Raw genomic sequence first — 26,373 nt, forward strand, 5'->3', positions numbered from 1 at the left:
TACTCCCTTGAAGGTCTTCGACTAGAAATGTTTAGCTTAAATGTAGTTCTGTTTATAAGTATGCATAAGGGTGTAAGTATTTGACTTATTTGAGCTGTTGTATCAGTGAAGCGTGGTGAGTCAGTGAAGTTATGGTTTTACAGTGCAGTGAATAGTTCCGATCAGTGATAATTTATAGTGTAAATGAAATATGTTCTACAGTGTCAGTGAAATGTGTCCTATAGTGTCAGTGAAATGCGTCATAGTGCCACTACAGTGAGATGAGAGTAAAGTGAAATATTATTATCAGTACCAATGTCAAACTTACGTAGGGCCTATACATATGTAGGTTGTATTGTAAAATTAAGTTCACTTACTAATTAGGTTATTTTATGTATTATTAATTGTAATTATTGTGTTAAATTGTATTGTGTATTCTTATTGTATTGTGTATATAATTCTATTATATATTGTATAATTGTATTTGTATTGTAATTTTATTGTATATTGTTTATATTGTGTATACCACTTCCACCGTGTGCTTGCCAATTGCAGTGTAAATAAATAGATACATTCCATTTTCGACCAATGAAGTGTAATGAAATTTTGAATTCCAACAAATCACAGTCTTATATCGCGATAATTATTGCAACTATATTTATCACTATCAATTTATCGCATGGTCGTTCTTTTGTTTAGTCAGTGTCGCCAACTGTTCCCCATTATTCGATGAATATTATACAGGGACATCATTTTATTTTTACTAACATTTTTAATATTAACCTGTCTATACCTTTAGAGAACCGGAAACACCGCTTGCTCCCCCCTCCAAGACAGGAGTTCGATAATACTGGCGTAAAACACAAATCACTCTACTAGGTACAGGAAGGAAGAAAAGTAGTTCATCCATTTACGTAAACTACGAAATATCGCGATTTTGAGTTTGATAATTTTCATTAGGTTTTTCTTTAATCAAAGTACAGTACTGTATTAAGAATAAGTGTTTTTAGTCACGAACGTATTCATTATGCAGTGTATATTATACTGTCTACAGCACATTAGCGTACAATATAGAGAAAGAAGTTAAATTGAAAAATAATCATAATATGAATATTTAAAAACAATTTTGAAAATGGTGGCCGTTCATTTCGATACAGGCTTCAGTTCTTTTGTGCATTGTATCGCATTATAGACTATTGCATCTAATTCCAATTGCCAGTTTCATCCTTCGTACTAGTAACTCATGTTGAAATAATTCTGTACCTACTCTACGTACTGTAAATTCAATCTTCACTTCTGCCCGATCCGAAAATATAAAATTACTCAGACATGCTATCTACTGTCCGTCCAAGTGGTTATGCCGCATGATTGTAGAAAGGGAGGAAATCACGTGACAGTTAATTACTTAACGAGGCCCTTTTATTTAAGTTAAATTAAACAGCTGTATAATATTACGTAAACTTCCAATTCCTAAGAGAAATTAATGATTTCAGAAAAGAGCTAAGACAGCCGAGCTATTACAGAGGGGTGAGCAGAAGCAGGTGGGGGAAATCGGGATGCGACGTAGGCAAACGGACAGTACCAGTGCGAAAAAATGATTCAATATTGAAAGCTCTTTCGTCACTGGAAAACGCGAACATATTTCTGGAACGTACTATACTCAGTAACTCAGTTCTGCTTACTATCTGCGGTCTTGGTTCTGTGTGGAGTTGGAACTTCCTTAGTAGAATGGGTGGGAGTGAAGTACATTAAAAAACTCAGGTACAATAAAAATTGAAGTAAAAATAAAATGATGTCCCTGTATTTATGCAGTGAAGATAACGTTCAAAAACGGCGCTTCATGTAGACACAAAATCTTCATGCTTCTCATTTGAACATACGTTTTAAACATGATTCTTTGAATATTCTTGCCAGATTGTATAGTATATACAAGGTGTTTGATCAAACTGTATTACGTATGGCGTAATAAAATTCTTGTTTTAATTATCTATACAGAGATTGTGTAGCAATATTATGTTTGGCTGTAGTTTCAATACATAAGCAATGCTAGTTGTCTCCATACACATATTAAACAATTCGTAGTTCTCGGTGGAGTGTGTAATGTAACAATGAAATACTATTTAAATTGTGAAATACTACTTTCACATCTACATCTTCATCTAATTTCATGTCTATTGTAGGCTATCTGAAGAAAATGACACTCCTTCATTCAGATTTGATAACTGCGTTTTCATCAATTCTTCATTTACTCGTAATATGGGACAAGGATATACATATTTGTAGCACTATAAATTGTAAGAAGAAGAGGTCAGAGTTAGCTTTCTTCCGAAAGATCGAGGAAGGTGACTTTATAAATTATAATATATACTTTATGAAAGTAATATATAAACCTTATGTATTTTATATTTCAATAGTGGAAGGAAGCAGGGGCGGCCCGTCCTTATGTGCTACAGTGCTACGGCACAATGATAATTTTTGCTCAAATAATGTATTTGTAATACCACAGTACTTCATCTGTCATTTGACAATTTCCCTTGGTTATGTTCATGACTCGTTATAGAGTGTTTAGTCTTCGCTCTTTGGTGCCTCAGGGGGTTCGTTGTGCTACTCAAAACTCTATGAGAATGTAGACAATTAATGCGCATGTGCGAAGCTGAAATAACTGCTCTGATTGGCTATTTTTACGCGGGGAAGTGCTGTAGTCAGCTTCAGCACAACACAGCTTGGAGATTGCAAAAGTAAAGCGTAACGAAAGAATGCCTGTTTGTGGAAGAACTCGGAACTATTTACAACGTATTTGGTAATTCAAGCGTCCGACTGCTGCTGCCATCTACCAGTTTTTTTTATGTTCCTCCTGAATCAGTCAGCAAGCGACGGAAAATGGAATCCCAGAAAATTGAAGCCAAGGAAGTATGAGACCGTATAATTCAGGAAACGACTCATCATTTCCAGTCTTTAAGCTACCTAGACAAAACAAAATTGTTAAACAGCGAATTTTTTGACAATTTTTTGCATAATTTTCCTGAATGCGAACTTGAAGTTGCTGTCAACAGCTATACTATACTGAACAAACGAATGTTAAAGACACAGCTTGGAGTTCTATACGGAAGACTCGACTTCCGAAATATAGATGGAGCTGTTCAATTGTTTCAATACATAGCCTCCAACAATTCACAGAATCTATTCTGTGAAGTAACGAAGTTGTTAAATATTTTGGTTACAACACCAATGACCATTGTTGAGCCAGAAATATGTTTTTCTTGCTTTGAACGCATAAAAAGTTTTTAAGGAACACTATGTCCCAGGATCGTTTCACTGCTCTTGCAATACTGTCAATAGAAAAGAGTATAATGTCCAAGATGGAGGGGTTTAACACCAGGGTAATTGACAAGTCTGCAGTAGGAAGGAACGTCGTATGGACTTCATATTTCGTCACTAGGCGAGTCTCAAATTAAGATAAATGCATATAAGTGTATACAGTAGGAAGTTATAGAGATTGTAGCACACTCATTATTTTGACCACCAGCCGCTACTGGAAGGAAGGTGTTAATTTTTTCAAAAGAACACGATATCGAACGTACAATACATTTTATCGTCTGCTGGGGAAGGAAAGGGTTCGTGATTAGGCGATAGTAGCGATCCTGGTGATTAGCAACTATCTATGGATGCTTATTTAGTAAGTATTGAGTTTCGTGACTGTATACAAACTGTGGTAATGCATCACAGAGGAACGTTGGTAGCTGTGCATTTCGTCCTTCTCCCTCTAGCCTCGTTTTCGATTTATTTTTCTACCTCACTGAATGCACGGTTATCACTCCTTCCTCTGACACTTTGTTACCAATCTTAAATGAAAGTGATTAGCCGGGGTTTGGTTTATACTGCTTTGCTAAGAATGGGAAGCTTATTCATTATCAACAGATATTGAAGACATAGACATAGTCATAGCCATGGGTGGGCAACTCGTGCTCTCAAAGTGTCAACACAATCTCAATGCAGGTAGAACGGACTCTGTACTAGCTGTACAGTCTGTGTGCGGTTCTCTCAAGACACAAGTTCGATCGCGTCTGCAGTAAGTGGCGGCTCGTTTTAAGTAAAAACAATATAATCCCCAGATCATTTCCCTTGAGTTACAAGAAAAAAGAGCAGTCTTTTTTATTAAGAAGAGAGGTAAAGCTTGTATTATGTTCTATTACACTTTCTTACGCATGACATTTTATGTTACAAATAAACAGTGAAGGTTTTAGTAAAGAAATACTGTCTGCATCTGCTTTAGAACAGCTAAAGGTAAAAATGGGATATCAACAAGGTGAGACTGATATAAAATATCGTTAGCACGTTGTGCGTGCGAGTTACAGAATTGCACGAGATATAATCGACTAGCTAAGAACATTTATGGATAAATTTGAAATGTGATAGTATTATGTAGAACATAGAAAACTTCACTTTCTTTGAATATAAACTATCTTGAAGAGTGATAAGAAATTCTTCTTATCAAATATAAGATCCTACTTCAAGACCTACAGCAGAATTCACTGGTAAGTTTGCAGAAACAGTGACAATTGACAAGGTAATTGACATTTTTCTGATATCTTTTTGTCTTACGCCGATAGAAAATCCTTAATAAATCTACAGAACAGCACGCCACTCAGATTCCAGCAAAATTAGGAATCGAACTGTTCGTAATGTTGCCTAAGTAGAATTTACAAACATATTCTTTGCTTCCATATAGAGTTTAATAAAAGAAAGAAGTGTAAAAACTCTCAAAGTAAAGAAGGAGCTCAGGAGTAAGCTTATTTCATCTGCCGTGACATGTAAAAATACTTCCTTGAATTTGTTATTGTTTGCGAATACACACTATTATCTTTCTGAGAACAGAGGAATACTCTTTAATGTATAAAGACTTGTAAATTCTAGCGTTCTACGTTTCAAATAAGACTTATAATAAGAAATATTAATAAATAGTGTAATAATAAATAAGTGTTGCAGCTATATTTGTTGCATCTTGAAACTGTTGTATTCAGTTTGTGTTTCCAGTACTAAACTAATTTACAAAGCTAGAAAATAATATAATTTTGTTATGTGTTCAGGTATAGTCTGTCAAAAATTACTATAATTATTGTACCATGCGTCATTCTGAAATTCAAATTACGGAATAGATATCACGATCACCTGCATGAGCCGCCAGAGCGCACCGTGGCTTTTGCAGCGAAACTACAAACAACTTGTAACTGCTGCGGCTGGCTCCGTCTGTCTTTCTCACTTTCAAGGTTTTTTTTAGCACTTTGGGAGCACGAGTTGCCCAACCATGGTCATAGCGTTGTTTTGTGTAGTGAGGTTTATGAAATGTTAAAAGAAGAACTGGCTGGGAGGACTGAACGACTGATAACGAGGCGATGACGGTAAGTAAGTACGGGAGTATAAGTATACAGCTAAACAACTTTCCTACACACGTAACAGAAATATGTCTAATTTAACATTAATTCTTACCGCTCAGTCCATGTACGACTCCTTCTTCTGCAAACCCCTCCCCCTTAACGGTCCGAGGCGCAAGTCCTCCTCCGAGAAGGTCTGCCACGGGTTCCGTTGCAGAAGCTATCCATCATGGCATGAATACAATTCACGGACGCCGGTCGAGAGAGCCAGCAGCTTCGGAGGGCCGCCTGTAGAGCGATCTGGGGCCTGTTTCTCAAAACTCACGGACTAGTAATAGTAGTCTGTACAGTAGTAATATTAGTTTATTTTACAAGTCTGTGTTTCTAGAAACTACAAGGGTAAAGTAATAGTTACCAGTTCACAGACTAGTAATATTGGTCGATTTCACCATTCATAAGTGATTCTGTTTCTCTAAATGCTAATCTAGTTGATTATACTAGTATTCAACAGAAATATTCCTACAAGACTCTAAAGACTGGTGATTTCTGTATTATCACTTACCAGTGACAACCTTTCTCAGATAATCAAAACAAAATATTGTATTTATTTTTTTTTTAAATACATGTGGTTTAGTCATTCCAATTGAAGTGATGAAGTTGTTGTAAGAAGAGCTAAAACTATATCGAGAAAGAATAATTATTATTCATTTACGGGAGAATTTATTTAAATATAATGAACAGTTTAGGTAAATTGCCGAAAAGCTTGGAGTCAGCCTCGGTAGCGTACTTGGTATAGCGCTGGCCTTCTATACTCGAGGTTGCGGGTTCGATCCCGAGCTAGGTCGATGGCATTTAAGTGTATTTAAATTGCGACAGGCTCATGTCAGTAGATTTACTGGCATGTAAAAGAACTCCTGCGGGACAAAATTCCGGCACATCGGCGACACTGATATAAACTCTGCATTTGCGAGCATCGTTAAATAAACCATAATTTGAATTTTGAAAAGCTTGGAGAGTTATTAATTATAGCGGAACCTGCTATAACAAGACATATAATAGAAGTCACACATTATCAGCAAAGCTTCAAATACAAATTGGGATGTTGATTATTTTACAATGCCAACAGGTCTTTCTGTCCTAGACCAGCAACACATGCAGAATACTTGTATTTTCCTAACAATCTAATACCAATTCATCAACTGCAGTGAATTTTGCTGGCTTTCCTCCTTCACTGCCAGTTCTTCTGGCATTGTCAAATTTAGCCTACAAATTAAATATAAAACGACACTAATTTATGAATAGATCAAATGTAAAACTGAAAAAATAATTAACGAAATTTTTCATTTAGTTGTAAGTGGCATTAATGTCGACAGTAGACCCACTAACTACATAATATGTTTATATTATGATACCACAGTCTAGTATATACAGTCACTAAGCTCAATACGTAGTAAATATGCATCCATAGATAGTTGCTAACCACTAGGGTCGCTGATATCGCCTAATTACATACAATGCGAAATAGTACCGGCTCAGTCTATTGTTCAAGCTTCGTGACTGTATATACTAGACTGTGATGATACTGTGAACTTGAATTGGTACTCATCAAAGTTGCTTTCTTAATGATGGGCCAGTAAGTGTCCCTAACGTATGCATAATCTTTGTTCTGAGGTATCAGTTCCACAGCCCCACACATTACAACATTTTTTGTCCATTCGTTTACTTTATAATTTTTTTCTTATTGTGCTTGAAAGGCACTGAATAGCATATCCTTTGATTCATTAATCATATGGAGTATAGTTAATTTGCTTTCAAATGATGGAATTTTAACCGAAAAAAGAAATCGAAACCAAAACACAAAAAACTTAGCCTTCTAACCTCAAATAACAATACCTACCAATGACTATAAACTAATGAACTCAATCAGCTGACTAGTGAAAGAGATCATGTGACTAGTGAAAAATTGTCACAAGTTACTAGACTGGTAAAATAGTTTGAGAAACAGAATCAACTAGAGCTGGTGAAATATACTCTGGTAACTAGTAACTGGTGAAGTACTAAACTAGTATTTTTTAGAAACAGGCCCCAGATAATGAAAATGTGGGTATCAGAATGAAGGAATAAATCTATCACGAAATAAGTCTTCTTTAAGTAAAAATCTTACAAGCTTCTCGTATCTCCGAAAGCTCATCAACAACCACAAATGACATCGGAAGAAGCTTTCATGCAGAAACTGTCTTACAATCCAACTCAAGTTCTCTGTAATAAAATGTTGAGGTTTACACAAAAATTTGCGCACGCCTTTGAACCGAAAAACGTGTGTGGCTGAATATTCATTACTTTTAAACTGTTTTCATAGTTTTGTATTTAATTTTCCTTTAACCATGAGAATATTCAACACAGGAAAATGGAATACTGACGTGTGCTTCTTTCTTTTTATATTTGATATTCATATTGGAATTCATACCATAAGAACAAATTCAGTTTTTTTTTTTGTGTACATACAGAAACGTTCATGGTGCAATCGTAAGTCATATTTCAACCCTTTGGTCAAGAATAAACCCTCCATCTTCCTTTTACTCTTTTCCTTCCTGTATATTCCAACTTTGTTCCCAATAGCCACGGAACACCATGTAATAATACTGGGTGTTCATTTCAAAGTGTGTCATGACGTCACTGTTTTTGGGTCACCGATTTGAAGTGAGTTTCAGCTTATATGTTAGAGAAGTTGCCTATTATTTAAGGCGTTCTTCAATCTGAACTTGAGAACGTGTACGGTATAACTTGAACATCGTAGCAACAGATGGCGGTCTGTACGGTCTGTGTGCTACCATAACCCCTTTCGAACTGTTTTTTTGCGCCGGCAAGTCGTACGCAGGGTATTTGTTATCATCGGTTGCGTACGGAAAAAAATTCCACAACACAAATCAAATGCTCCGTGTCCATGTTGACCGTCGAAGTTAATGTCAACAAATACGTAAGTAATCGTCTTAACCCTCTCCCCATATCCCGACAGTACGTATCTCAAAACAGTTCACATTCCTGCCACTACCGGCGTTACCGTATGTATCGGTATGTACTCTTCAGAATGAACGCCGTACTTGCTAGGCAACTTCTCTGCCTCTTAGGTTATACACCTCTGCGGAAGTGTAGGAAGATTGAATTCTCTAGGCTCATCGGCTAGCCACATGACAGCATACAGCGAGCCATGACACATTTTGAACTGAACACCCAGTATTGATTATAGGAACCATCCCCGTGAACATGCGTAACTACTGAGGACAGCAGATCTCAAGTTATTTGAAACCATGATCTATGTTCGAATCCTGTGTATGAAATAACTATTTCTATTTCATTATTCTGATGTCCTGTGCAGTCCTAGGTAGATAACCAGCTTTGTTCGGATTCCTCATTGTGAATGTCTAATATAAAATCGGATAATATCCACAGGTGCATAACTCTCCTATGCTAGATCTCTCTATATAAAATCACATGTTAGCTTTACAACGCTGTATATTTTTACGTAAATGCGTGCTATGAGGTCACCTGTCGAAAGGTGCATAGCTTCACATATCTTTACCTAGAACTGCATGTTGGTCATGCGAGAAATGAAAAATGAGAATGTAAGAAGAAGAAGAAACAAAAACAAGGAAAAGAGGCGAATATAAGAAGAAGTAGAAAATAAGTTTAACATGGGGAAGGTAGGGAGGACAAGGAGAAGACAAGGAGTAGCGAGAGGAATATGATCCCCCTTTGGTCTTTGGTTTCGTCCGAGGTTTTCCACAGCCATGGGACTGAAGCCGGATGGCCTATGGCGAGTCCTCGGCATCAACCCCTTTGATCTGATTACCCCCTTTGATTTGATTACCTGGCTGGTTTTTTCCGAGGTTTTGCCCAACCAAAAGGCAAATGCCGGGAAATATTTTCGCGAATCCTCAGACCTCACCTCATTTCAATACATCTCGCCAAAATATTGTAAAAAATTGCACAAAATTGTAAAAATTGTAGAAAATTACTACATTGTAAAACTGTAAAAATTTGTAAAAATTGTAATTGTAATATTGTAAAATTTTGAATTGTTCCACACCTTAAAGCTTCATTGCTCATGTAAGATCTATGGAATAGAATAAATGAATGAATGAATGAGAAAGAAACGAAGATGAGAAAAAGAAGCTGGATACAAGGGGATCAAATAAAAAATAGCTTCTTTAATATGCATAATATATGTGTTATAAAAATCATAATATTTGGTAAAGAAATACAGTGGAATTTTCCATTGCTGGTGTTAACATACACGTAAAATATTATAATACAATTCACGAAGTTTCGGATACTGGTTCTATCTTTGTCATCAGGTGAGAAGGAAGCCTATTTGACGCGACCGTTACATACATGTCTGTATGACTGATCATATCATATCATATATCATATCATACCATAGGCCTATATCATATCATATCATATCATATTTAATATATTATGGTATATAATATAATATAATATAATATAATATAATATAATATAATATAATATAATATAATATAATATAATATAATATAATATTAGTACATTATACAACGACCCTATAATGGTAGTAATTAAGACGCGAGTACGTGTGTTTATAAAACGAGCGCAAGCGAGTTTCATAATTTCCATACGAGCGTCTTAATTATCAATATAGGCAAGTTTCATACGACATTTTATGGTCGACCATATTTCTAACTTGAAATTATTCATAAGTATTCATGTTATGGTTATCTAAGTGAGGAGCGGAACTGACCTTCTAAATTGTGAGATGTGCGCAGACGCGAAAGTATTCATTTTTTCCGAGGCACGAATGTCATTGACCTTGATATAATCTAGAGAATAACATGAACATTAGGCTTGATAAAACCTGAAAATTGGTTTAGAATTGAAAAACGGGATGACAAATTGAATTTATTTGAATATTATTTACAATTAACGCTAATTATTATAGTAACAGAACATAACCTTCTGCGACAGTATTGGATTTCCAGCCTCCGTGACGTTACGCTAGTTGTCTTTCGATTGCATATCCGAGAATAATCGATACTTGTGGTTTTATAATACTACAATGGTGAATTCTCATTGGCTGAACAACTGAACTATAATGAATAGGTGTACTTTAATGAGGTGCATTAAAGGGCTCCTACCAGATGTATAGTTACTACATTTCGGCATGGTCGAGCATAAAATATAATATAATACAATATAACATAATTTAATGTAATTTAATATAATATACAATAACGTATATCATATCATTTATCAACTGTACATTATATGAAAACATATCACGATGTTCGTACCGAAACTGTTAATTTGTGTGAGTTTCGACCATATATCTACCGAATGAATAGTTGTGACGCAGCCTTCAACGTCAATAAACCAGCATAACAAACATGTACAGTCGCGGTAACAAAACTTATTTTTATGCCAGTGATCCACGGACTTAGAATAACAAACAAATTTAATAATTAACATTGTGTAAACAAACAATAATGGGCAGTTATAGTCTTCTTAATTTTCATTACAAAATAATTTACCCATACATGTCAGAATAAAAAAAACCAAATAAGTGATAATATTGATCGTCTTTTTACATTTAACAAGAATGTACATTTTCAGTTTATGAATAGTGTACGTTTTATGTTAGGAAAAATAATATTTGTGACTATAGGGACTTCTGCGGTTTGGTGTATATAATAATTATTATTGTTCCACATCTTGCGGCATCATTCATTTCTGTATTTCTGTAGGCTACTACAACCGAGTGGCTGCTACCGGCAATTGTTTGAAGCGATATTGAAACATACCAACATCATACATGTGTCGGGACAGCATAAAATTATGTAGGCCTATATTTTGAGTCAAATTTTGATCTACAATGTTTCACTTGATTGTTGTGTTCCCCATGGAAAAAAATTATTGCATGTAAATATTTTATGCATAGTGTCCCTGAAATAATATTAGTTTTTTACATTATGTACACACATGATGTAATCTGTTGATAGGCTTGTATGATTACCAGTGAATCATTAAGTATTGCATACATCGTGTGATTGGAAGATCTAAATTCTATCATGTTAAAGACCGCTCATTAAACTGCACAACTCCATTGCAAATGTTAGCACGTAATAAACTGCTTCTCTACTATGAGTATTGATATACTGTAGTTACGAAAGTCATCATTCCATACTTGAGGATATGCTATGAGTTGTGCTATTGCAAAAGAGACGGTGTGATCTATATAATATAATATTTTACTATATTATATGAGACATAATTGTAAATGGCGAAATGTATTATGGGGCAATGCGAGACATCCCGTATCGACTATCGTTGCTAGTGTAACTGTTTTTTGTTCAGACGCGCAGACCTGAAATCAGTGGTGAATCCAAACATAGGGCTTCTTATCTAGCAATCTATGCACTTCTTTATTGTTTGACCGAAATGGTTGCTAACCACTTTAGACATATTTGCAGCCTGCAAAGTAAATTTAAGGAAAGTGGTTTCGTTATGGAAGGAAAGAAAAACAAACGACAAAGAGTTTTAACCTAAAAGTAATTTATAAAAATCGGGATTGTTCTCGAAAGAAGTACACGGACATCGGTTTCCCTTTAAGCTTTCATACCGGCGTGTCAGTGTTATTTGCTTGCAAGGCATTGCGTCTTTTATAACCGAAGCCATATAAAGTAAATGCATTCCTGGTTCACAGGCTATCAAATCGGGTCAACGTGTCCGGAACTCGATATTGCGACAGGTTTCTACAGTCTCTGCTTAAAAGATTTTTGATTTGGAAACGGGTCGGTTTGATTGTATTGTTTAGGAGTGTGAGAATAGCGAAAACAAAAGGAATTAATTTTCAAAAATGCACATAAATTGTAGCAAGAGCCACTTAATGGTATCAAGAGAGGTTTGTGGTACGCATTAAGTCCAAAGTGAACCACTTTCAGACAATCGGCATTAATAAAAGTTGGGATGCTAGTCCTACGTTTTGCTTCTATATCACCAGTTAATAACTCCTGGTATTCATTTATATTAGAGGCCGAGTTATTTCCACAAGATCCGGCAGAAAGGATGTCAATGGAGAAAATTCTGATCTTATCGGAAATCACACTTTCCGAGCTTGCAGCGCAACGCCTAACAGTGACGCTAAAATGCGATCTTCTATAAATTTAGTACCTTACTTACTTACTTACAAATGGCTTTTAAGGAAACCGAAGGTTCATTGCCGCCCTCACATAAGCCCGCCAGCGGTCCCTATCCTGTGCAAGATTAATCCAGTCTCTATCATCATATACCACCTCCCTCAAATCCATTTTAATATTATCCTCCCATCTACGTCTCGGCCTCCCCAAAGGTCTTTTTCCCTCCGGTCTCCCAACTAACACTCTATATGCATTTCTGGATTCGCCCATACGTGCTACATGCCCTGCCCATCTCAAACGTCTGGATTTAATGTTCCTAATTATGTCAGGTGAAGAATACAATGCGTGCAGTTCTGTGTTTTGTAACTTTCTCCATTCTCCTGTAACTTCATCCCGCTTAGCCCCAAATATTTTCCTAAGCATCTTATTCTCAAACACCCTTAACCTATGTTCCTCCCTCAGAGTGAGAGTCCAAGTTTCACAACCATACAGAAGAACCGGTAATATAACTGTTTTATAAATTCTAACTTTCAGATTTTTGGACAGCAGACTGGATGATAAGAGCTTCTCAACCGAATAATAACACGCATTTCCCATATTTATTCTGCGTTTAATTTCGTCCCGAGTGTCATTTATATTTGTTACTGTTGCTCCAAAATATTTGAATTTTTCCACCTCTTCAAAGGATGAATCTCCAATTTTTATATTTCCATTTCGTACAATATTCCCGTCACGAGACATAATCATATACTTTGTCTTTTAGGGATTTACTTCCAAACCGATCGCTTTACTTGCTTCAAGTAAAATTTCCGTGTTTTCCCTAATCTTTTGTGTATTTTTCTCCTAACATATTCACGTCATCCGCATAGACAAGAAGCTGATGTAACCCATTCAATTCCAAACCCTGCCTGTTATCCTGAACTTTCCTAATGGCATATTCTAGAGCGAAGTTAAAAAGTAAAGGTGATAGTGCATCTCCCTGCTTTAGCCCGCAGTGAATTGGAAAAGCATCAGATAGAAACTGACCTATACGGACTCTACTGTATGTTTCACTGAGACACATTTTAATTAATCGAACTAGTTTCTTGGGAATACCAAATTCAATAAAAATATTATATAAAACTTCTCTCTTAACTGAGCCATATGCCTTTTTGAATTCTATGAATAACTGATGTACTGTACTCTTATACTCCCATTTTTTCTCCATTATCTGTCGAATACAATAAATCTGATCAATAGTCGATCTATTACGCCGAAAACCTACTAATAATAATAACTGAACTTTAGGAACTAGTAAGCACAATAAATTCCTGTATTAATTGACGCGTTACTGTATTGTAACTAAATTAATTTCTTCCAACGTTTCAGGTAAAACTGATGTACTCACTCACTGACAATCATAAGTCTATTGTACAGGTTGTAGCATTAAAAAATAAACAATTACATAGCTACCCCTACAAGTATAGCTATCTTTTAACGCTAGGCAAGAATATTAAAAATTAACTATCATATTGCAGCGTGCTAAAAGTATTTTTTAACGATAGTGCGTGAACTTCCATTTTACTCACTGTTATCAGAGCGTGAAGTGATCGTTTAAAACACCAGTACATAAAAAGTATACAATGACTTTACGCACTGCATTTCATTTTACTCACTGCCAAATAAGTGCAGAAGTAAATGTACACACTTCATTCAGTAAGAAATTTATAGATTACATCGATCTATTATGACGTATATATTCCACATAACAGAAATATGTAACAATGTAACATTCATCATGAAATTTTAGCTCGTATTATTCTGAAGTTGCGTGTAGTTATTGCTTGCATTGTTCTAAAGAATGTTTTAAACGTTATGCTTTATTTAACGACGCTCGCAACTGCAGAGGTTATATCGGCGTCGCCGGGTGTGCCGGAAATTTGTCCCGCAGGAGTTCTTTTACATGCCAGTAAATCTACTGACATGAACCTGTCGCATTTAAGCACACTTAAATGCCATCGATCTGGCCCGGGATCCAACCCGCAACCTTGAGCATAGAAGGCCAGCGCTATACCAACTCGCCAACCAGGTTGACTTGTTCTAAAGATCTGAATTAACTTCACGTTTCATCTATCTATGATTCCAAGATTACCGCACTTAATTGTTTATGGTTCTGACTAAAGAATCATATTCAGAATTCTGTGTTAAAATCAATAAATTACGAACAACTATTCCATTTTTCATTTTATAATATGTCAGATTTGGACAATTTAAGAATTATTTACATCTAGATTACACAAATTTTAACACTGCATCATTTCGGAATATGTACGATAAGACTTTCTTGTGTTAAATTCTAACGTACCTTGTTTACATGTTTCGACCTTTAATGGGTCATCCTCAGAACTGGTCGTTGTTGATCTTGGCGCCTCTTGTTTTGTTTCCTGTGAGGGTGTGTTCGTGTGGTATAATGTAGAGTCAAAGAGTGTGTGTGTTCTGAAGTTGAGTTGTGTGTTGAGAATTTCGTTGGGGGTGTGTTTTCGTGTGTCTGTATATTTCGTATTGTTCTATTTTGTTTAGTTTCTGGCTTTTTGGTTGGACGTATAGTATTTCCATGCCTGTGTTCATGTCTCTGTGGGTGTGGTTAGCACTTGTGATGTGCTCTGCATGCGTTGATGTGGTTTGTAATTTTGTTATGGCTGTGATGTGTTCTTTGTAACGTGTTTGAAATGATCTGCCTGTCTGTCCTATGTAGAAGTTGTTGCAGGTGTTACATTTGAGTTTGTATACGCCTGTGTGGTTGTATTTGTTTGTGTTCTTTGTCTGTTGAGATGTTTTTGTAGAGTATTATTTGTTCTGTATAAGATGTTGTAATTTAATTTCTTGAATTAGGTTGCAATGTTGTGTTTTTTTCTTTTCGTATGTTAGTGTGATGTATTTTTTGTCTTCTTGTGTTTGTATTGTATTCTTATGTTTTTTGTGATTATGTTTTGTCTTACGTATTATGTTGTCTATCACCACATCACAAATGCTAACCACACCCACAGAGACAACAACACAGACATGGAAATACTACACATCCAATCAAAAAGCCAGAAACTAAACACATTAGAACAATATGAAATATACAGACACACGAAAACTCACCCCAACAAAATTCTCAACACACAACTCAATTTCAGAACATACACACTCTTTGACTCCACATTACATCACACGAACACACTCTAACAAGAAACAAAACAAGAGGCGCCCAGACGAACAACGACTAGTTCTGTAGATGACCCATAAAAAGTCGAAAAATATAAACAAGGTACGTTAGATTTTAACACAAGAAAGTCTTATCTTACATATTCCGAAATTATTTACATTGTTCTCGAAATTACCTCAACCAGATGTACCATTGTTGATTATGGCCGGTTTAGATGGCCATGAAATCGTAATCATGAATAAAACAGCCTGCCATTTCATGTATAGGACTACTTATTAATTTTAATGGTTCTGAGTTTAGACGGACATGACATCGTGATCTTACAATCTCTACAACTTAAAATATTTATTATATGTAATTATGTAGTATCTTCGAAAAGACATTATATGATACAGATTTGTAAAGTTATCTTTTTGGCTCTCATGTGTTTTTAAAACTTGGCTTCGCCTCATTTCTCAAATTTTAAACTCCTGTGTATCATTAAGTAACTTTTTAACACTAGAGCGACCGACTTTCAACAGTTTGAACCGATTGTCATTTATTTTCTACCAAATTTCACACGGCAGCATTCGCCAATGATCAATAATACATTGCAAACAACGGCACCCCATTTTTAAAAATGACTGTTTTAGGTTAAGATTAGTACAAAAATTAATAAACTGCTTCAGCAAGCATTGTTTTGTACTCCAGAATTATAAACAGTCATTATTTTTCGTGAAATTTATGCATAATGTCACATTTTTATACCGATGTGATGCCGTAAAATATTATACTGAAGTAATTATGATGCCAACTACAAAGTAATGACTTCTACTATGACGGCATAATTTAAGATATGAAATTAATATTATGAATTGTAATACATCATTGTTGTCATAGCAACCCCTTTCTTCACAGATCATATTAAATCAAACTACTCATAATTACAAATTTCATGTTATTTCTTTATTAATTGTATTACAATACTGTACTACAAAAAATAACGCATAAACACGATTATTGCTGTGATGTGTTCTTTGTAACGTGTATGAAACGATCTGCCTGTCACAGCCATAACAAAATTACAAAACACCTCCACATATGCAGAACACATCACAAATGCTAACCACACCCACTGAGACATCAACACAGATATGGAAATACTACACATCCAACCAAAAAGCCAGCAACTAAACACACTAGAACAATATGAAATATACAGACACACAACTCAACTTCAAAACACACACACCTCTTTGAGTCTACACTATACCACAGGAACATACCCTTACAGGAAACAGAACAAGTGGCGCCAAGACCAACAACGACCAGTTCTGAAGATGACCCATAAATAGGTCGAAACATGTAAACGAGGTACGTTGAAATTTAACACAGGAAAGCCTTACCATATATATTCCGAAGTGATACAGTGTTAAAAGTTGTGTAATCAAGATGTACAAATGAATGGCTGTCAAGTGTGACACACATTTTTTTAAATATTTTATTTTGCCCTTTGAATTCCTTCACTCGGTCTGCGACCACGTTTCGTAAATATTCCTACTTTCAGAATAAAACCCCATTTTTAACTTGTATAGTAATAACTGCTTCTACATTGAAAATGCTGCAAACGTGTATAATCTATATGCATGGGAGTCTCTAAACTATTGTTCCTCTTTATATTAAATTCGTATAAATAGAAAGAATACTTTAATTTCTCCTCGTTTATTATACTTAACAAGAATCAGGACATCTCGAGTATAAACGTTCATTTTTATTGACTACACAGTATGTGACAGTCTATGTCTAGGATGGAGAGACTGTTGAGAATCGTCTTTAACAGGCCTCAGGAAACATCCCGCACATCGATACTGTCTTTTATGAAAATAGAGTTTCATTTTATGATTTCTTCAGAGTTATGAGTGAAGAGAAACGTGTTCGGCATGTACGATTACACTTTAGTCTACAGGGTACATCAAACCAAAAGTTTCAATCTGATATACTAGGATACGAACAACAACGCCTTTCCTTAAGGAGTACATCTTTTTGAGGCGCTAAATCAATGATAGTCTAATTCGAAGCATAGCAAACTTTGTAACACATGAACAACTCAACTATACATTTCAAACCAAGTAAAGCCTCCTTATACATTTACGACATTTTGTCTGATATAGTACCTCGTGTAGACTTGTTTCTACATCGGTGTCTACTCTTCGGTGAATAAAAATGAGTGATCCTCGCGTATATTTTTCGGTAAGATGAGCTACAATAAACTCATTTTCAATGCATAACCGAAAATGCCATAATACAGACGTGGACAAGTTATTAGCAAAATTGAAGATTTTTGTTATATATTTTTACAAAATATGATTTTCCAATTCAGACTACAGTTGACATTTTTGCATATTTCCAAATTATTATCAAAACTGAAGATTTGTATTGTGTATTTTTAGAAAATTTGACTTTTCAATTTGGACTACATTTGATATTTTTGCATATTTACAAATTACTAGCAAAAGTGAAGATTTTTACTAAATATTTTTACCAAATTTGACTCTTCAATTTGGACTACAGTTCACATTTTGGGTATTTCCAAATTATTAGCAAAACTGAAGATTTTTATTTATTGTTTTTACAAAATTTGACTTTTCAATTTAGACTGCAGTTTACATTTTTGCATATTTACACATTTTTAGCAAAATTAAAGATTTTTATTATATATTTTTACAAAATTTGACTCTTCAATTTGGACTACATTTGATATTTTTGCATATTTACAAATTATTAGCAAAACTGAAGATTTTTACTATATATTTTTACCAAATTTGACTCTTCAATTTGGACTACAGTTCACATTTTGGATATTTCCAAATTATTAGCAAAAATAAAGATTTTTATTTATTATTTTTAAAAATTTTGACTTCAATTTAGACTGCATTGACATTTTTGCATATTTACAAATTTTTAGCAAAATTAAAGATTCATATTATATATTTTTTTACAACATTTGACTCTTCAATTTAAACTACAGTTGACATCTTTGCATATTTCTGTCTATTATAATGATAGAAATATGCAAAATTGTCCACTGTAGACTAAATTGAAAAGTCAAATTATGTAAACAGAATTGTCATAAAAATCGTCAATTTTGTTAATAACTTGTCCACGTCTGTACATAGTCACTGCTGGAGCTGTATTCGAAGCACTAAATATCAAGATTGTGAATAATAATTTTACGCTAATGAAACAGGTATGAATAAAAAACTCTCAAAATACATATACCTTTTAAGAAATCCTCAAGAACACACTAAAACCCAACCATGTACAAAAAGGAAATTAATAATTAAGAATATATAAGTATTCGGCTGTACCAGTCTATTATATGGCAGTGAAATGTGGATACATAAGTATAATAATAATAATAATAATAATGACAATAATAATAATAACAATATTCTTTGCGAAAGCCAACAGTGTCTGTCAGCCGGTGGTCATTCTTTCAATTGGCGTACCGTAAAAGTCGGAATCCCTCAAGGTTCGGTTTTCGGGCCATTACTTCGCTTATGCAAAATTCAATGGGCAGTTGTCGGAGGCACATTGAATTTTCTTGATGACTGAACAACAATATTCTTTGCGAAAGCCAAATGTATCAGCCGGTTGTCATTCTTTCAATTGGCTTACAGTAAAAGTCGGAATCCCTCAAGGTTCGGTTTTCGGGCCATTACTTCGCTTATGCAAATTTAGATGGACAGTTGTCGGAGGCACATTAAATTGTCTTGATGCCTGAACAACAATATTCTTTACGAAAGCCAACTGTGTATCAGCCGGTGGTCATTCTTTCAATTGGCTTACCGTAAAAGTCGGAATCCCTCAAGGTTCGGTTTTCGGGCCATTACTTCGCTTAAGCAAATTTAGATGGACAGTTGTCGGAGGCACATTGAATTGTCTTGATGCCTGAACAATAATATTCTTTGCGAAAGCCAACTGTGTATCAGCCGGTGGTTATTCTTTCAATTGCCTTACCGTAAAAGTCGGAATCCCTCAAGGTTCGGTTTTCGGGCCATTACTATGCTTATGCAAATTTAGATGGACACTTGTCGGAGGCACGTTGAATTGTCTTGATGCCTGAACAACAGTTGTCGGAGGCACATTGAATTGTCTTGATACCTGAACAACAATATTCTTTGCGAAAGCCAACTGTGTATCAGCCGGTGGCCATTCTTTCAATTGGATTACCGTAAAAGTCGGAATCCCTCAAGGTTCGGTTTTCGGGCCATTACTTCGCTTATGCAAAATTCTATTGACTGTTGTTGGAGGCCTGGCGAATGAATTTACTCGGGCTTCTCTGAAATCCCGCTCGAATTTCTTCCACCTTTTCTTCTGTCACGGAACCCCGAGCTCCACCAGACTGTTTTAGGACACTGCCGGTCGTAAGCAACTTACTGAACCAGAGCCTAATTGATTTTGCATCAGGTGCAACTCCTCCGCACACTCTTCTGTGATTTCGTTGTGTTGAAATCAAGGATTTATTCTCCGCATACCACACCATCGTTTGCCCGAGTTGCTGTGGAGTCGCCATTTTTGCTTTTGTGATTATTGCGCAACGTAGTGACAAAACAATCAACTTCAAACAAATTAAATACAAATTCTTTGAGTTTCTATTTCTTTTAGAACCGTCTCATTTCATAAATCCGCATACCTTGTTAGCAATGTTAATTGAAATCAGGGAGGTTTGAATCGAACAGCGTGTATTGTTCTTCCTCTGACACATACCATCAAGTGAATGTACTGCTTGATAGATGTACACAGCAAGAACCTCAATCACAGATATCATTGTTACGTATGGATTGAATTCAAATGAAAGTACTTTATATTTTAGATACTGTATTTCCACGTTCATGTGATGTTATCAAGAAACTGACAAGTAAAATGTAAACTGGGAGAGCATGTGACAGGCCTATGCGTGGCAGCTACCTAGTTCACGACAATGTTCGTAAAAGCTGAATTAAAGTTATCCCAATCATAGGCAATGGCAGTCCACAGGCTAATGGGAGGTTAAGACTGATGCCTTTTCAGGAAATTAGTATTGGTAGTAGTAGGGATGTCAGTCCTACGTGCTTGATGGTTCGGCCTCCAAGGAATTGTTTCTGGTACTCGTTTGTGTCTTAACCGTGACGAAAGACATTCTTAATACTTGTAACGAAATTCACACTACAATATTGGAAATGTTCCAAGATATATTTAGAGATTATACTGTTTTTTTATACGAAAGAATAGAGATTCGTCGCCAAATATAAGTTCTTAGAGTTTATTCAGTTTTTATTTGCATAATTATGGTACTTTCAGTTATATTCACAGAAAAATTTAGTCTCCTTCTTAGTGAACTATGATCCATCCTTCGGTTATTGCATCATAGTATTAACTATTATTAAAGTTTGTGTGACTGCAACCTGTGTATATTTTTGTGTGGCTTTACTTTGTTTATAGTGTTTTTTTCTCTCTCTCTCTCTCTCTCTCTTTATTTCTTGAGTAGCTTTACTTCGTATGTAGTGTATTTTTTTTGTTTATTTCTATTATTTTATTTGTTTTCCTGGTGTTGTGGAAGAGAAGGCCTGATGGCCTTAACTACACTAGAATAAATAAATAAATAAATAAATAAATAAATAAATAAATAAATAAATAAATAAATAAATAAATAAATAAATAAATAAATAAATAAATAAACTAATAGGCCCACAATTCCTAAGCCCAGTTTTACGCACTAACTCAGATATCCTGCGCTTTATAGGACAAGTGATGTTTTTGGAAAAGAATATTACACTTTTACTACGTCATACTACTTTTGACCAATAAAACATTACGGAACGACGTGTTTCAACCAATCATGGCTGCTTATCCTACAATTCTTATCACCTTCCTAGCATTTGTTTCTTTGTTTCCTAACTTGTACTTTCAGTAATTGTAAGTACTTTTTAAAATGATTCATGTTTATTTCATCAAAAATAACTAAAACTTTTCTATCATTTATCTTGTTTATATTAGTTAGGTTTTGTTATAACTTTTCCTATATGAGATTATAGATGAGTAGCTTAATATCAAAGGCGTACATCTGACCTTCAGATGAAATTTAGATAATATGGATTCTTATACATTTTTCATTCTTTTTTCAGTTATGGTGAAACAATATATAAACTCTAACACTACATTTATCAAAATAAATTGTGTTAAAATTCTACAAAGAACACTGTGATACAAAAAAGTGCCTCTAGATCAAAACTATGGAGACGACAGATGTCCGTCTTTGATATTAAACTACTCAGATAGTCATGTATCAGAGACTGTTTAATATATGAGGTATTGAGAACTGAAGTGGATCAAGTCACAAATTTTCATAAATTTTGTTTAATTATTTTTTTGATTATCTGAAGTTGGATCATTTCCTAGCAGTAAAGGATGAAGTCTTAATTGCAAGCATTCGCCGGTAGGTGACACCAGTCACTTTTGGCTCAGATTATTTGTTCACGATGTTCTGAGCCATAGTGGATCAAGTCACCAAAGCGTTGCACCAATTAACATCACAATTGTTTGTATTTTATAAATCTAGAATTTGTAACTGGAGCAATAATATTATTGCTAGTGAAATTAGATAATCCACTAGAACAAGTGAACTTGAAGTCCTATTATCTCAAAAATACGTCTCATGGACTTGATCCACTTTAGTTCTGAACGCCTCATATATATTGATAAATGAAATGAAATGAAACTGTTTTAATAAAAATGAAACTGACTCAACAAAGGTTTCTTCACTAGTAATCTTCCGTAGAATTCAATGTAGAATGAATAGTTGGCACAACTGGCAACAAGACAAAAGCTCATCATAACCAGGCTTCGAGACTTTGGACCCGATACAATAAGTTTACTGCGCTTTATTCAGTGATCTCGGGGTTGATTTATCCCAGAAACTGCAACGTGTTCATAATGCGTGTGTTCGTTTCAATTGTAATGTCCGCTACTACGATCACATTTCCCTTTCTTTCGATAAATTATTGTGGCTGAGATTAAATGAGAGGAGGAAGTTACATTCCCTTTCTCTCTTATACCGAATTTTGCACACTTCTACTCCCTCTTACTTATCTGTCCAATTCCACAGTCTTTCTCGATATCATAACTTAAATACTCGGTCACAATATGATAGCACGCTAGAAATATCACTGCACACATCATCTGTTTATTCTTCATCTTTCACTGTTTCTACTTCTCGTCACTGGAATTCTCTGCCGCCTGAAGTCAAGGGCTGCCGAACTTTAATTTCCTTTAAATGTAAATTAGAAAAGTATGTTATGATGAGTTGCCAGACCTAACGCGTTGCAAATGTGTTCCACTGTATTTATTATTATTTTTTTCTTATTTTTATTATCTAAATAGTGTTTATTTATCACTTAACGCCAATATGTATCCCACTGTGTTGTTGTTTTTATTGTTAATCTATTTTTTGTGTACATTTCATTCAATTGTCGGTTTCTGATTTAATTATGTAAATCCTATTTAATTGTAATCTAATACTAATATGTATACTAATGTGTTTATTTTTATTTTTACTGTGTACATTTTTCTTTTTTTATTGAATTATCGGCTTCTGCTTTTATGTGATTCGCGTTTGACTCTAACAAATTAATATGTATTTCACTACGTTTATTTTTATTTTATGACGTAAATTTTATGTAACTACCTCTTTTGATCTCTTTATATAATCAGCATGTAATTACTTAATTCTGATCAAGTTTTATAATCAACTGTGTAAGCAAGTTTTAATCCTGTTTGAGTGTAAGAGAAGGCCTTAAGCCCTTAACTCTGCCAGGTTAAATAAAGCCATTATTATTATTATTATTATTATTATTATTATTATTATTATTATTATTATTATTATTATAGGTTGTTGACTCGCTGCTGGTAGATAGAGATGTGTTGAGGTAACAACGTTGCTATTTAGAGTAGAGTACGGTAGTATGGGGAAACACACATACGTACATTCTGAAAGTAAATGTACATTACACAATGATAATGTCAAAAGAATATGAAAAGCATTTATTCTCCTGTCTTTTATAAGCATTTGTGTTTAATTATACACAGTGTTAATGGTGGAATTAAGGATGTAGCAATTTTAATTTTTTTTCATTTATCCTATTCATTTAGGAAGTGCAGTTACAGTACCGAATTGCAATGTACCTACTACAAGATACATTCTCAGTGTCTCAAACGTAAATCTACTTCGGCTATCTGCCAAAGTTTGTACTGTAGAAAGCTGCGCTCTACGTCGCATGACGTGATAGGAGCAAAACGAAAAAACCTAACATCATAGCAGTCTCTAAGAGACAGTCCTTTATTCTCGGGTGACTATGTCCACTAATTTGCTGTTTATATTACACAATGTTCCATATCCGTTATTTTTACATAAAACTGATTTCCACTTCTGTTTTACACGTTCAGTAACCGGTGTACTTGGTGTCTCATTAATTCTCTGTGTCATTTCCTCAATTTGAGGGCTTCCGGCATATCTTGCTCTGACTTTTCTAACCGTGTAATAGTTTCTGATACAGTTTAAAAACCAAATTATACGTCAGAAACTTGAAATCCAGAGCGTTTTCCTCTGCGTATTTGTTGGCATTCATTTTACAGTACCCCCACCTACTGTACGTTTTACCACTGTACTCAGTACGCCGTTATGCGGATTTCCCACTGAACTGCTCTATCGGGTCCGAAGTCTCGAAGCCTGATCATAACACACTACCGCCATCTAGCAAAATATTTGTAATGATGAGATGGTACAATAATACATTTGAAGACAGTTCAGTATTTTCATAAGTCTATTAATATTTTATAGTATTACAGTAGTTTATTTTTCTAATCTTTATACAGCGTGTTTCCGGGTTGGTGTTACAAACTTTCAGGGATGATGGGGAAGGGCACATGTATCAATTTGAGATTAGGAACCGTGTCCGAAAATGACTGAGTCGAAAGTTACAAGCAAAAATAATTGTGTGGAAATGGAATTGTAATTTCGCACCACGTGCCCTCCTTCCCGTAACCTTTGAAAAAGTCGTGGAAAGATGGTATGGACCGGATGTCTCCCACGTGGGTACTTGCTCCGATACAATCTGTGAGCTTGTCTACTGTTCCCATTGGCTCATCCATATTCGAAAATCAGGTCTGCATATTCCGCTCTCGTGTACTCCTCTATTTCACTAGGACTGATCGACTGGACTCTGCAACTTGTACACATACACTGCTGTCTACAGACGTGCATATCAGGACCGACCATGTCCGTTACACATTACGCTATCTGCATTGCTTTAGTGTAGTTTCCTGTCCCCATCCCTCAAACAGTGCACTGAATGGAATACTGTAAGCAGACAACGTAAACAACGTCAGATGAATACAGTATGTGTAAGATGTACAGATAAATACACATAATAAGGTGTACAGGGGAATAAAATTATTCCATTTCCACACAATTATTTTTGCTTGTAACTTTCAACTCGGTCACTTCCAGACCAGGGTTCCTTATCTCAAATTGATACATGTGCCCTTCGCCATCATCCCTGGAAGTTTGTAACACTAGCCCGGAAACACCCTGTATACTTCTTTTTAATCGTGTGTGGTAGTAAATTATATTCCGCTCGAGTTTTTATGCTCGCTAAGCAAATCAAAACTTCTAGTGAAATTAATGTAGATAAATATTTTAAATCAATATGCTTCCGTCACACGAAGGAAATTTCACATATCTCTAATATTCAAAATGCGTATGTAGATAATAAATTTTCATAATTAACTTCGTATAGAAACATTACTTTACACCCATTTTAAAATGGAATGAAGTGAGTTTTATCTAACGTCTCAAAATATGATATAAGTAAATGGGGGACGCTCTATCAAATGGTGATCATACCTGATTTATTTGTGAAACTTTTTGGGACGTCTAATTCAATTCAATTCAATTTATTTGGCCATTAGACATAAAGATTTAGGCTTCGTTAGAATACATTGCAAAAAACATATAAATACATTTAAAAAACACTAATAACAGAAACAGTAAACTTTAAGTAATACAATGAAAACATGAAATAATTTGAAACTTTTAAATTGAAGAAAACTAACTAAATTGCAATTAAAACTTATTTATGAAAGTACAATTTCATACAAATTTGTGTTGAAAAACTCAGCAACAGAATAAAAGGGATTATTTAATAACCAATTGTAAAATCTAGTTTTGAAACTATTGATTGGTAATTTATAATATTGACTAGGGAGCTTATTATATAATTTCATCCCCATAATTAAAACGTTTGTATTGCTCTTGTGTAATCTACAATATGGAATATTAATTTGTTCACTATTTCTAATTTCATGATCATGTATATTGGCCACTAATGAGTACTTATCGATATTTTGTCTAGTGTAAAGTACTATATCATATATATATATATACAAATTTATGATTGTTAAAAGCCGTGATTGTCTGAAAAGTGGCCGACAATGTTCCAGATAATTTGATTTACATAAAATTATAATGACCTTCTTTTGTAAAATTAAGACGCTTCCAATTTTGGTTCCGTTTCCCCAGAAAATTAAGGCATATCGAATTATCGACTGAAAGAAAGGAAAGTAGGCACATCTTAAATGATTT

This window comes from Periplaneta americana, chromosome 13 (genome assembly GCF_040183065.1).
Source record: "Periplaneta americana isolate PAMFEO1 chromosome 13, P.americana_PAMFEO1_priV1, whole genome shotgun sequence".
In the NCBI taxonomy this organism is placed as follows: domain Eukaryota; kingdom Metazoa; phylum Arthropoda; class Insecta; order Blattodea; family Blattidae; genus Periplaneta; species Periplaneta americana.